This window comes from Neofelis nebulosa, chromosome 6 (assembly GCF_028018385.1).
Source record: "Neofelis nebulosa isolate mNeoNeb1 chromosome 6, mNeoNeb1.pri, whole genome shotgun sequence".
Classification (NCBI taxonomy): Eukaryota; Metazoa; Chordata; class Mammalia; order Carnivora; family Felidae; genus Neofelis; species Neofelis nebulosa.
Window position 1 is genome coordinate 3,644,120 of NC_080787.1, and position 11,405 is coordinate 3,655,524.

General features: G+C 48.2%; 1 long non-coding RNA gene across 1 annotated transcript; it reads right to left on the reverse strand.

Moving 5' to 3' along the window:
* Nucleotides 1-3,024: 3,024 nt before the first annotated feature.
* LOC131513555 (uncharacterized) lies at nucleotides 3,025-10,849 on the reverse strand. The gene is made up of 3 exons (XR_009262646.1): nucleotides 10,475-10,849; nucleotides 4,900-5,042; nucleotides 3,025-3,592 (listed from the first exon to the last, which is right to left on the reverse strand). It is a non-coding gene; the product is annotated as an uncharacterized LOC131513555 (long non-coding RNA).
* Nucleotides 10,850-11,405: the final 556 nt, after the last annotated feature.

Below are 11,405 nucleotides of genomic sequence, written 5' to 3' on the forward strand. Positions count from 1 at the left end.
CAGGTGTTCTCAGCGTCACCTGCAGGGCTGCTCTTGGCTAACGTCCTGTTCCCTGATTCCAGGTCTCCTGTTCCTCTGACTCCTACAGCTTCCTGCCAAGTCACTGTCCCCTCTCTTTTCTGAACATCCACACCAGAGCCTTCTCAGGCCCCTGCCCCAGGTCCCCTACTCCCTGCCCCCACTCCATGCCATGCAAGAGTCAGAGAGGTTTACCTTAAATGCTTAGACACCACATGAGGGTCAGAGGGCATGATGTGACCCAAGTCTCACAGCCAGCAAGCCCCAGGACAGCACCCCTCCCAACACACACACCAGGCTGCTCCAGAGACACACAGGGGCCAGAACAGGGAGCCAGACCCCCCCCCTACAGATGCTTGGAGGGGGCCCTTCCCCAGACTCCACGAACTTCACCGGACCTGCAGACAGTCTCTCCTCTTCCTGCGCCCTTAGCCAATGATGTTCCGCCATAACTTTTCCTAGCTTCAGGTTCCTATGGTGGAACCACTTCTAGAGAGATGTGCACACCTGTGTGTCAGCCCCAGAGAGACAGGTTGCTGGAGGGGGCAGATATGGGGGCCCTGAACCCGGGATGAGGAAGAATAAAATTCTGCCCAAAACCAGAGTCCTAGAGGCGCCAAGCTTGGGGTGAGAGGACCAGAGCTCACTGAGTGGAGGACAGTGGGGTGAAGGGAGCAGAGCTCACTGAGGGGAGGACGGTGTGAAAAAGCAGTGGGTAATTTTTTAAAGTGTTTACTACACAAAGAGAACATAGTAACAGAACATTTTCCCCTTGACTCAGGGTGTTATTCTCCCAACACCTAAATGCCATATGCTGATTCCCGAGACTCTTCACCCCAGGGAAGCCAGTCTTGCGGGACTGACTTAGCAGTTGTGCAGCCTCTGGTGCCAGGTACCCCCTGCCGCCCCAGTCCTGGCGATGGTACACCAGGGCCTCTGTGGGACACAGACCCACAGCCTGAGGAGGCTCAGCCTCTGTCTGAATCTTAAATCAGCATCTCGTTGGGTCCCTGTGTCCCTGAAGCTTGGAACATACTCAATGGTTTCTGTTCCTAAAAAAGTTTGCTTCCAGGTTTTTGATAAACAAAAATGAAGAAATCTGGTGCTGATATCGACATAGGCCTTTAAGAATTAAAGGAGAAGGAGAAGGTGGGGGTGTCGCTGAGGGCTCTGGAAACATGCTTTTCGTAACCCTTTTTAGATCGGTTACCAAAGGCACAGAAGACCCACAAAACCGTGGTGGTAATGCTGTATGGTACTGGGACAAGATCACACAGAAAACAGAAGAAGGCAGAGCTTGCAGACAGACCTATGTTTACAAAGGAGGTTGAATTTAGGACATAAATCAGTGAGAGAAGTGACAGAATCTGGACAAGACCGTGTTGTGAAAACTGGCTTCCAACAATAGAGAAACATCCAGCCAGTTCCTCCCTGGAGCCATATGTGAAGGTAGCATCTAGACAGGTTAAAGACCCAAGTGTAAAAGTGAAGCTCTTAACGTTTGTAGAAAATAATGTTAGAGAACAAACTGTGGCCTGAGGGTAGGGAAAGATGTCTGAAAAGTAACCCCAAAAGCACAAACTATGAGGGAGTCATTTGATTACATCAGCATTCAATACTGCGGTCCAGTGACAACAGCAGGGACAACGCTAACAGGGAAAGGCCAGGCTGAGAGATGATACCCACACGTCTGAAGCCAAAGAGACTCAGGTGTGGAATATAAAAAGGAAAGCCTACAAATCAGTAAGAAGGCAGGAACCCGACAGAAAAGTTTGCAAAGAACACGAGTAGTTAAATCACAGAGGAGCGCCTAGAAATGCCCACGTGCGTGTGAATGGACACGCAGACTCACCAGTGATTAGACAGATGGGAACTAACACAACAAAACTAACAAAGAGCAGACAGCTGAATAACGGGGGACGTGGGGACACATCTGTGACATATGGACCACCCAGCAGGCTGGGCACAGCTGTGCTGGTGAGGGCACTGCCCTGCACACACCTTCCTCTGTGCCCAGGGGCTGGTTTCTGGGTAGATGTCCCGGGAGCTCCTAGGCTCACGGCAGCATCACTGTAGTACCAGGGACATGGGTTCATGTCCAGCCCAGCCCTGGGAACGGGGGAGGGCAAGGTGACAGATGCTCGTGGACACGGGGACCATGTGACACGCAGAACGTGGGCTGACCCTAATAGTGTGCAGAGTGGAAACACAAGAGATAGGTGAGCCTATGGCAGTATTTTGTGAATTCAGCACGCCACGCAAAAGTACATTTTTCCAAGCCACCTACAAATAAAAATCCAGCAAAGAGTTGCCACGGGCAGGGGACGGTAATTAAGCAGAAAAACAAGTAAAACAAGACGACAGTTGTGGGCTGGAGATAAGGGTGTGCTGCTAACTGAAGAGTGTGGCTTCATTTACCACATCCTCCCACCGAGGTCAGAAAAATAGATTTTAGATTCTTTTGTTCCTGTCGCCTGTTTATGAGGAATGTCTTTTATCTTTACTGTTTGTTTTTCTTTTGGCCTCATTTCTTCTTGTAAACTCCCATTGCATTGGTGAAGAAGGGATGTGCGGGTGGGGGTGGGAGTTCAGAGGTGACTTCGGCCCGAGTCTGCGGGTGAGATCCAGGTCAAGGGCCAGAGGTCGGCAGAGACGTCCAAACAGGGAGACGGAAAATGGCAGTGGGCAGAGGTGACCGGGATGTTACTGGGTATCACCCGCGGATGGCAGAGTGGGGCTGGGGTGGGCGGGGAGGGGTCCGTGTGAATGGAAAGCTCCAGCAAGCCGACAGACCTTCCCCTGGCCACCCTCACAGCCCACCTTCTGGGCCTCACCTCCTCAGACGCTCTTTCAAAGCCTCTCCCTCAAAGGTCACGGGCTCCCCGGGAATGAGGGCCCCGGGGGCTCCTTCCCAGGCCTCCGCACTCATGGAGGTGACTGTCCCCTGTCCCACCCGGTTGCCCCCACACGCCCATCCCCCCAGCACTGCCCAGCTCCTTCTTCAGCTTTCCGGGAAAGGAGGCTTTCCTGGGCTGCTTCCCTAAGGCTTCTCTTTCTCCGGCCTATGCCCTCCATTTTCATCCTGATTCCCCAAACTGTCAACCCCATGTTTCCAGCCGAGAGCTAAGTCTCTCAGGCACCACGGGGGGCTCAGATCGGTCAGGCCATCACCCTCACTGCTGTGCTGTGCGGTCTCCATATTTCTGTCACTGGACTCCTCATCTGCTGCCATCGCCCCTGACACCTCAGTCCTATTTTCATCTCGACCCGAGTTATCCTCTCTTCCAAAGGGCCTCTCGTTACCAAAGATAAGCCAGAGCTCCTAACCCCACGGCCTGGCTCTCGGGGACCTGCCTGCCCCCACGTCCGTTCCCAGTGCTTCCCCACCAACCACAGGAACTGTGTGCACTGCCTGAACACACTCTTGTGGCCTCACCTTCCCTCCGCCAGGAGCACTATCTGCCCCTCCCTGTTGGAATCATGCCTGACTGTCCCCAAGGTCCAGGTCAAAAAGCCACAGTCTCTCCTCCTGGTGCACTTTAAATTTAATAAAGTCTGACGTCACGTACAAACACTGTATGAATGAAAACAGGAAGCAAAGATAGTAATAAAGATAAATGCATGAAATAATCAAAGATAATGTAGATCTACCATTTATAATGTTCAAATGGATAAGGTAAAGTTCTCCTTTTTTTTAATGGAACCATCCAATTTTTACATTAAAGTAATACTTAAGTGATGAATCGCTAGGTTCTGCTTCAGAAACCAATACTACTCTATTTAACTTGAAATTAAATAAATAAATTTTAAAAAGAAAAATATTTAGTGGCTGAATGTCACACGAATATGCATTCATTATAATTAAAAATCAAAATTGAGGGCACCTGGGTGGCTCAGTCAGTTAAGCATCCGACTCTCAATTTCAGCTCAGGTCACAATCTCATGGTTCATGAGTTCAAGTCTTGCATCAGGCTCTGCACTGACAGTGAGGAGGCTGCTTGGGATTCTCTCTCCCTTGGCCCCTCCCTGCTCACTCACTCACTCTCAAAATAAATAAGCTTAAAAAAATCAAAATCAAAATTGTCCAAATGTTTGTTTTCCTAAAAATACCTCAGAGAGAAAAGGACAGATTGAAATATAGGAATTAGTGCTACACCTCTTTTGTCATAACGAATATTTTTTAAAGGTTTGTGATCTTACCAGATATCAGATAAAATGTGGCTTCACAGTAAAAAACTGACTGAAAAGGGCCTTGAATAGTAATGAAAAATGAGAACCTAGCAATACTGAACCTCCTTCCCAAAAGGTTTACTCACAAAATGTGTAACAGAAGAAGTGGTTAACAGACCAAAGGTACATTTCCCTGATACACTAGCCAAAACAAACTACCAACTTTCAAAGAGTATGCTCCTGGGGAGCCTGGGTGGCTCAGTTAGTTAAGCGTCTGACTTCGGCTCAGATCATGATCTCATGGTTCAGATGTTCAAGCTCTGAGCTGGGCTGTGGGCCGACAGCTCAGAGCCTGGAGCCTGCTTCAGATTCTCTCTCTCTGCCCCTCCCCTGCTCACACTCTGTCTCTCTCTCAAATATAAATAAACACAAAAAAATTTTTTAAAAGAACGAAATCACTCATTACGTTTTATGAGGGAAAAGGTGTTGATGAAGAAACCTGACGATGTCCACAGAGTCATGCGTCTAGAAAAATGTCAGGAAATTAGCTTCCGGGAAATATAAGCTTAACAGACTCCCATTTGAATCTGCAAACACCAACTGCCTAAAAATAAACCTTATAAGATATACAAGTACTGCCAATATAAGGTTTAAATAAAGGCAATTTAACATCTGATTCAGAAACGTAAAGGAAAACGCTTCACAACATACCCTGCTATTAGTTGCAAAGGTGAAACGAGGCCTCAAAACTCATAATTCTTGATGCAAACAGGTTAATGCAGAGCCAGTTGCAGTGAGGGTCTCTCTGTGAACCTGCCAGCCCGAGTCAGAAAACTCCTCTGCTGGGAAGCCATCTATGAAGGATGAGTACACGAAAAGATGCTGCTGGAGTTTTTTAAACGCCATAAAGCAACAATTATCAAAACTACATAATCACTTCAGAACAGAAAAAAAAATCATCAACAGGCTGGAACAAAAAAATATATCCTGTTACTATAAAAACTTAGTTTATGCCAAACTATGGATGTGGAAAAGACCCACTATTGCAGAAACGATTCGGGGACAGCTGGAAACCAGAACAAAGAAGAATTAACATGAAGTCACATAACACAGTATGTTGGATTCCAAATAACCCAAGAGTTGACTAATCTCTAAAATGAAATGAAACAGAACAGTATAATCATTGAGATAAATTTCTGGATAGGACATGCTGATGACATTTTTTAAAAGAAAAGAACTGATTTAAATACAAATTTCTAAAATTTTTGCCCCCAGAATGCAATAAAACAGAAAAGAAATAAACAGAATAGGAAGAATGGAAGTTAGACATAGCAAATACAGTTTGTTACCCGAAAGACAAACTACTTTGATGCAATCATGTAACATCGGTGCCCTGGTTTCAGGGTGAAGTGCAGACCGTGTGTCGACCTGGAGATTAAAGCCTCACCAACAATATTCACAGTCCGGCGGCCGTCAAGGGCTCCAGCAAGCACGGACACCGCACAGGGAAGCGGTCACCATCTCTGTTTAATTTACAAAACGTCATTCAAAGAAACAGAGACAGGTGAGAGTCACAGTGAAGCCTGATTTTAGGATTGTGCAAGGACGCCCACAAACAGCCAGGCCCTGCTGGGATCCCTTATCCCGCCTCTGCGGCTGCCCCTTCCAGACAAGCCCATCCCTGGACAAACCGTCCTCACTTGACCTTATGAACACACGGAATCCCTGGTTTCACAGCTCACACTGGGGTCCATACACCTGCCAGTCCTCCTTCACTCCTCCCTGGCGTCTCTTCCCTCAGCTACACACACATCCTTCTCCTTGCTCTGCACACCTTGCACACCCCACACCGCAAACACTGTCCCTGCTGCACTAAGGAGGTGAACCCTTCACGCGTACCTTGTCCCAGAACAACCCCCACGCTGACCCTCTCCTGCCCTTGCCTGGCACTCAGCATTGTCCGACCCACTCTGCCACATCTACCCTCTCTCTCTCTTCCCTCTCTCTCCTCTCCCCTTCTCCTTCTCCTTCTCCTTCTCCTTCTCCTTCTCCTTCTCCTTCTTCTTGTTCTTCTTCTTCTTCTTCTTCTTCTTCTTCTTCTTCTTCTTTCTCTCTCTCTCTCTCTCTCTCTCTCTCTCTCTCTCAGCATCTGGAACTCTTCTCAAGACCTCATCCTGTAGGCTCTTCCTCCCTAGACACTCTTTGGGAATATCACATCAATTTCCTTGAATTTGCACTTCATTTGGTGGATCCTGTGCTGGGTCCTGGGGACTCTACCCCAGGCTCTCTGGAGACCTGCGTCTCATACCCAACTGCAAATCTAACACCCAGCTTACACTCAACTTGTCCTACATGACCCGATGCTTCCTTCTCACCTGCTCTCTGTTCCTTCTCCTTCCTTTTTCCACCCCCGTGCTATTGGGACATCCTGTAAATTCAAACTCTAATTACGAATTCTTCAAATACAACAAGGCTTTTCCGGACTTGCACCCACGCCTGGTCTTCCCATTGGTCGGCTTTTCTTCTAGGTCTCAGCTGGGAGTCACCTTCTCCAGGAGGCCCTCACCAACCGTGCTAATGTGGGTCACCCATGACTCCATCTCAGACCCCTGTCTGCTTTCCTCATAGCTCAAAAAACACTAGCTTTTGTGTCTGTCTCCCTCCCCAAGCTGCAAGGGCCCCAGCAGCAGGGACGGCATCTGTCTTGTTCACTCTATTCCCAGAATATGTTGTCATTTTTAACACACTTTAGGAACTTGTCTTTCGCAAGTGAACAAACATTATTATTTACTTCAGGCTTCCTGTCCTAATGTAAAGGCACCCTGAGGGTGAGGATTCTGAATCATGTCTGCACTTCCTACACCAGCACGGCACGCTGCACAGAGCATGGAGCTGAATGGGCCACTGGTGAGCGAACAGATTTTCCATCCTGCACCGGGCTGGTCAGTAGGTGGGAGAGGTCTCCCTGTGCTCTGCACGGACGGGAAATAGTGTCGGCAGCTGAGACCTGGCCTCAGGCTTCTGCATGATTTCTCCACCTTCACCTGCAATCTGGACTCCTCACCCTAAATTATAACATGTTCTCAACAAGTCAAGTGTGCAAAAGGTTTTGGATATTCATCTTTCATTATTGGATAGAAAGGCACAATAGTGGGGCGCCTGGGTGGCTCAGTAGGTTAAGTGTCCGACTTCAACTCAGGTCATGATCTCGCGGTCCGTGAGTTCGAGCCCCGCGTCGGGCTCTGGGTTGATGGCTCAGAGCCTGGAGCTTGCTTGGATTCTGTGTCTCCCTTTCCCTCTGCCCCTCCCCCATTCATGCTCTGTCTCTCTCTGTCTCAAAAATAAATAAACGTTAAAAAAATTAAAAAAAAAAAGAAAGAAAGGCACAATAGTGAAAATACGTCAATTTTCCATCCAAGCAAGTGCTCACTGGATTGGGGCTGGAGGGTGGGCAGGTTTGTAAAAATCATGCTAAAACTAATGGGAAAAATAAGCACAATGTATATCCATGAAAATTCTAAAAAACAAGAGTATCCTGAGGGTTCTAAGACCCACCTGACATTAAAACATTACAAAGATGCAGTGTTTAGATGGTTTGGCACACAGGCAGGAACAGACAGAAGAACAGAGGAGAATAGTTGAAAAAATATGCACATTTATATAAATATAAAGCATACTGTGAGGCTGGCATTCAAATCAGTGGGGAACTCTGGGTTATTTGAGAAAAGGTGGTGGGAAAAAATGATCAGAACGTGGAAGTTACATCACATTGTCATCAAAATGTATCCTGGACGTTCCAAGACGTACATTGGAGGATATTCACTGAAACATTCCATGTGATCGCAAAACAAAGCAGTAACCTGGAAATAACTCAATGTCTGCCAATTCGTGGTTCACTCATAGAAGTGAATACCATGTGGTTGTTGAAAAAGAATTCATAAGAATTCATCTTTATGTACTAATAGAAAAATGGGAAAATATCCAACATGTACTTTTAGTTTTTATTTTATTTTTTAATTTTGTTAATGTTTTATTTATTTTTTGAGAGAGAGAGAGAGAGAGAGGTAGCACGAGCAGGGGAGGGGCAGAGAGAGTGGGAGACACAGAATGCAAAGCAGGCTCCAGGCTTCAAGCTGTCAGCACAGAGCCCGACATGGGACTCGAACCCACGAACTGTGAGATCATGACCTGAGCCAAAGTCAGACACTCACTGAGCTACCCAGACACCCCTCCAACATGTACTTTTAGATGACAAAAATGAGTTAGAAAAAAAATTAGAAAATCCGTGTGTGTGTGTGTGTGTGTGTGTGTTCCAAAGAGTAGATTCACACACGCAATTTTCTGGAAGGATGATACACAAAAAACTAACAATGGTTACCTCCGGGAAACAGGAAGATTTTTTTTTTTTTACTTCACACCTTACAGTGTTGTCTGAATGTATCACCAAGAATATGTAACTTTTATGATAAAAAAATTGAATAGGATAAAAATAACCACTAAAGGAGGTAGGGAGGGGGAGAAGGAAGGAAGGAAGGAAGGAAGGAAGGAAGGAAGGAAGGAAGGAAGGAAGGGAGGAAGAGAAGGAAGGAAGGAAGGAAGGAAGGAAGGAAGGAAGGGAGGAAGGGAGGGAGGGAGGAAGGAAGGGAGGGAAGGAGGAAGAGAAAGAATCATGTACTAATTTCCAGGCTTTGATATATTTGCAGGATAGACAAATACCATATTATTTCACTCATGTACAGTATTTAAGAAACAAAACAAATGAGCAAAGGAAAAAGAGAGGGAGAGACAAACCAAGAAACAGACCCTTAACTGCAGAGAACATACTGGTGGTTCCCAGAGAGGAGGTGGGTGATGAGGAAGAAGGATGCACCTGTTGTGAGGAGCACTGGGTGATGGGTGGATGTGTGGAATCACACTACATTGTGCACCTGACACTGATACTACACTGTTGACTATACTGGAATTTAAATTTTAAAAACCATGATTACAAAAGTCTCATAAAATATACATGTATTTGCAGGATAATTATCAGGGATGCAAAGGCTGATGACATTTCTCACCAAATGCCTAGTTCAACCAGGGGAACCATATAGTCTTAGTCCTGGGGGCTGTCAGGCCCACGTCCAGCCTACAGACGAGCATAACACGAAATTACATTTCAGATATTTCTATATGAAATCGTCAGGGAAAATGTATTACAAAACTGTTGTTAAATAAAGATGGAATCGAAAGGCATAGAGTTAAAAATATACAGAAAATATAGGCATGGTCGGCAGTTAGAAGCATTTTTGTGGATGCTTTGATGTTTGTGGTCAGCTTTTTAATATTTGTAATTTGTCGTCATTGCGAGTAAATATGTACTTTAGCTCCTAATTTTACATATTCTCATTTTTGGATCCTTTTTCTGGAAAAGGCCCAACGATGTGTCAGCTCCAGCGCACAAACCTGGGGCGCCCCCCGCCCCAACGACGGTCGGGAGATGGTGAGTGTCACGCAACCAGCACCGCGGACTCGAGGCCCTAACGCAGAACTGGGGGCGGGGTCCGCGCGGCCGGGTAGGTGCAGTGGGGGTGCGCAGAGGCAGGTGCTGCAGCAGGTGCGGCGGCAGGTGGCGGGTCCGCAGAGGCAGGTGCGCCCCCAGCACCACGATCCGGCCCGCGCTCCCCGCAGATTTCCGTCCTACCCGCGCACCTGCCAAGTTCCAGGCAACGCTCTACCTCCACTGAAAGTGGGGCAATACAGTCAGGATTGCCCCCAAATCCGCTGTGTTTTTTTAAACGCACTCAGTCCCCTACGCGCGGAGGGCGCGCTCCGGGCTCATTCCCGCGCGCGCCCAACCGCGGTCCGTGCCCTAACAACCCCAACGTTCCCAACTGCCACCCGACCTTAGCCCCCCAACGACAGACGGTCACCCGACCACAGCAACCCGGCCACCCTACACTCGGCCGCTCACCGGACGGGCCAGCAGCCCCTGGCCCGCCCGACGCCGCAGGCCTGTGAAGCTGGGTCTCGACCCTCCAGACGGAGAGACTCGCCCCCCAGCGCCCTAAGGGTGGTCACCAAGCAAGTTCCGTAAGTGACTCTCGAAAAGATTAACACTTGATTTCCCACAAGAGAGGCAGCCTCAGAAACCGGCCTCTGAACTTTGCCCTGCAGGACCTCAGCCTTTCAACTCACCCCCGTTCTGGCCCATTTATCAAGAGCTCTAGGAACCGTGGGGTCCAAACCGATGGAATGGAAAAGCTTTGCTCAGACGCGGAGCCCGCGGAAATCTTTGTTCACTTACAGGTTTTTAATGCATCATTAGCACCACTGCGTGTGTCCTGTTTGGCTCCTCTTTCTGCCTCTAGAGCTGGTTCAGCTCCCATCTCCGAGTCGCGTCCTGGTCTGCAAACTGAGACCTATCAGGGGCCCTGGTGCCACAGGGCATCCCCTTATGCTGGTGTTGCACTGAAGCTAGAATTCTTGGGTTCCAGCCTATGCACTGAGCCTGGGAAGGAGGACATCTCCGAGCCCAGCTCTTCTGGAAGCAAGAAATGAGTCCCAGCCCTGACGGGGGTGCGGGGTGGGGGTGGGGCTATAGGCGTGCACAAGGAAAGTCCCTGCGGACTTGACTACTGAAGAAAACAGGTTTTCCAAAGGAAGCTCCACAGGAGGACAAAGCGCCTGGATCAGAAGCGTTTCCGTTTCCGCCGGCTGCCAGGGGTGCACTGAGCACCTCCCGCTTCCTGTAAGTGCAGACAACTAAAGAATCTGGATAAAATATTTTCAGAGTACTCCAAAAATGGAAAGTTTGGGGAAGGAAAGGGCACTGTAGAGGTGAGCCGGGCGCTTGGGGCTGCTTCTGGGACATTGGCTGGTTCTGCAGGTTGTGGACTTCCCGAGCTGTATTTTCGGCAGCCTTTGAAGGAGCTAGAAGTGAAGTCTCAGGCCCTAAAATGTCGTGTTGAACTTGTTTAAGGCGACTCTAGACTGCCAGTGTCAAAAACGACATCTTTCTGGGAAGAAACGAACAGTGTGGTAGGCCTAGTATTTATACAGATACGTTTTCACATATCTAGCTCACAGGTGGAAATCACTGGGCCCCAGAGGGGAAGAGACCAGCAGGACAGGAAGCAGAAATGAGAGAAGAAAGGAGACCCGCAGAGGACTTAAGACATTGGGGTCACTGGACACGGACGGTGCTATATTGGAGGAAATAAAGGCCAAGCTGGAAA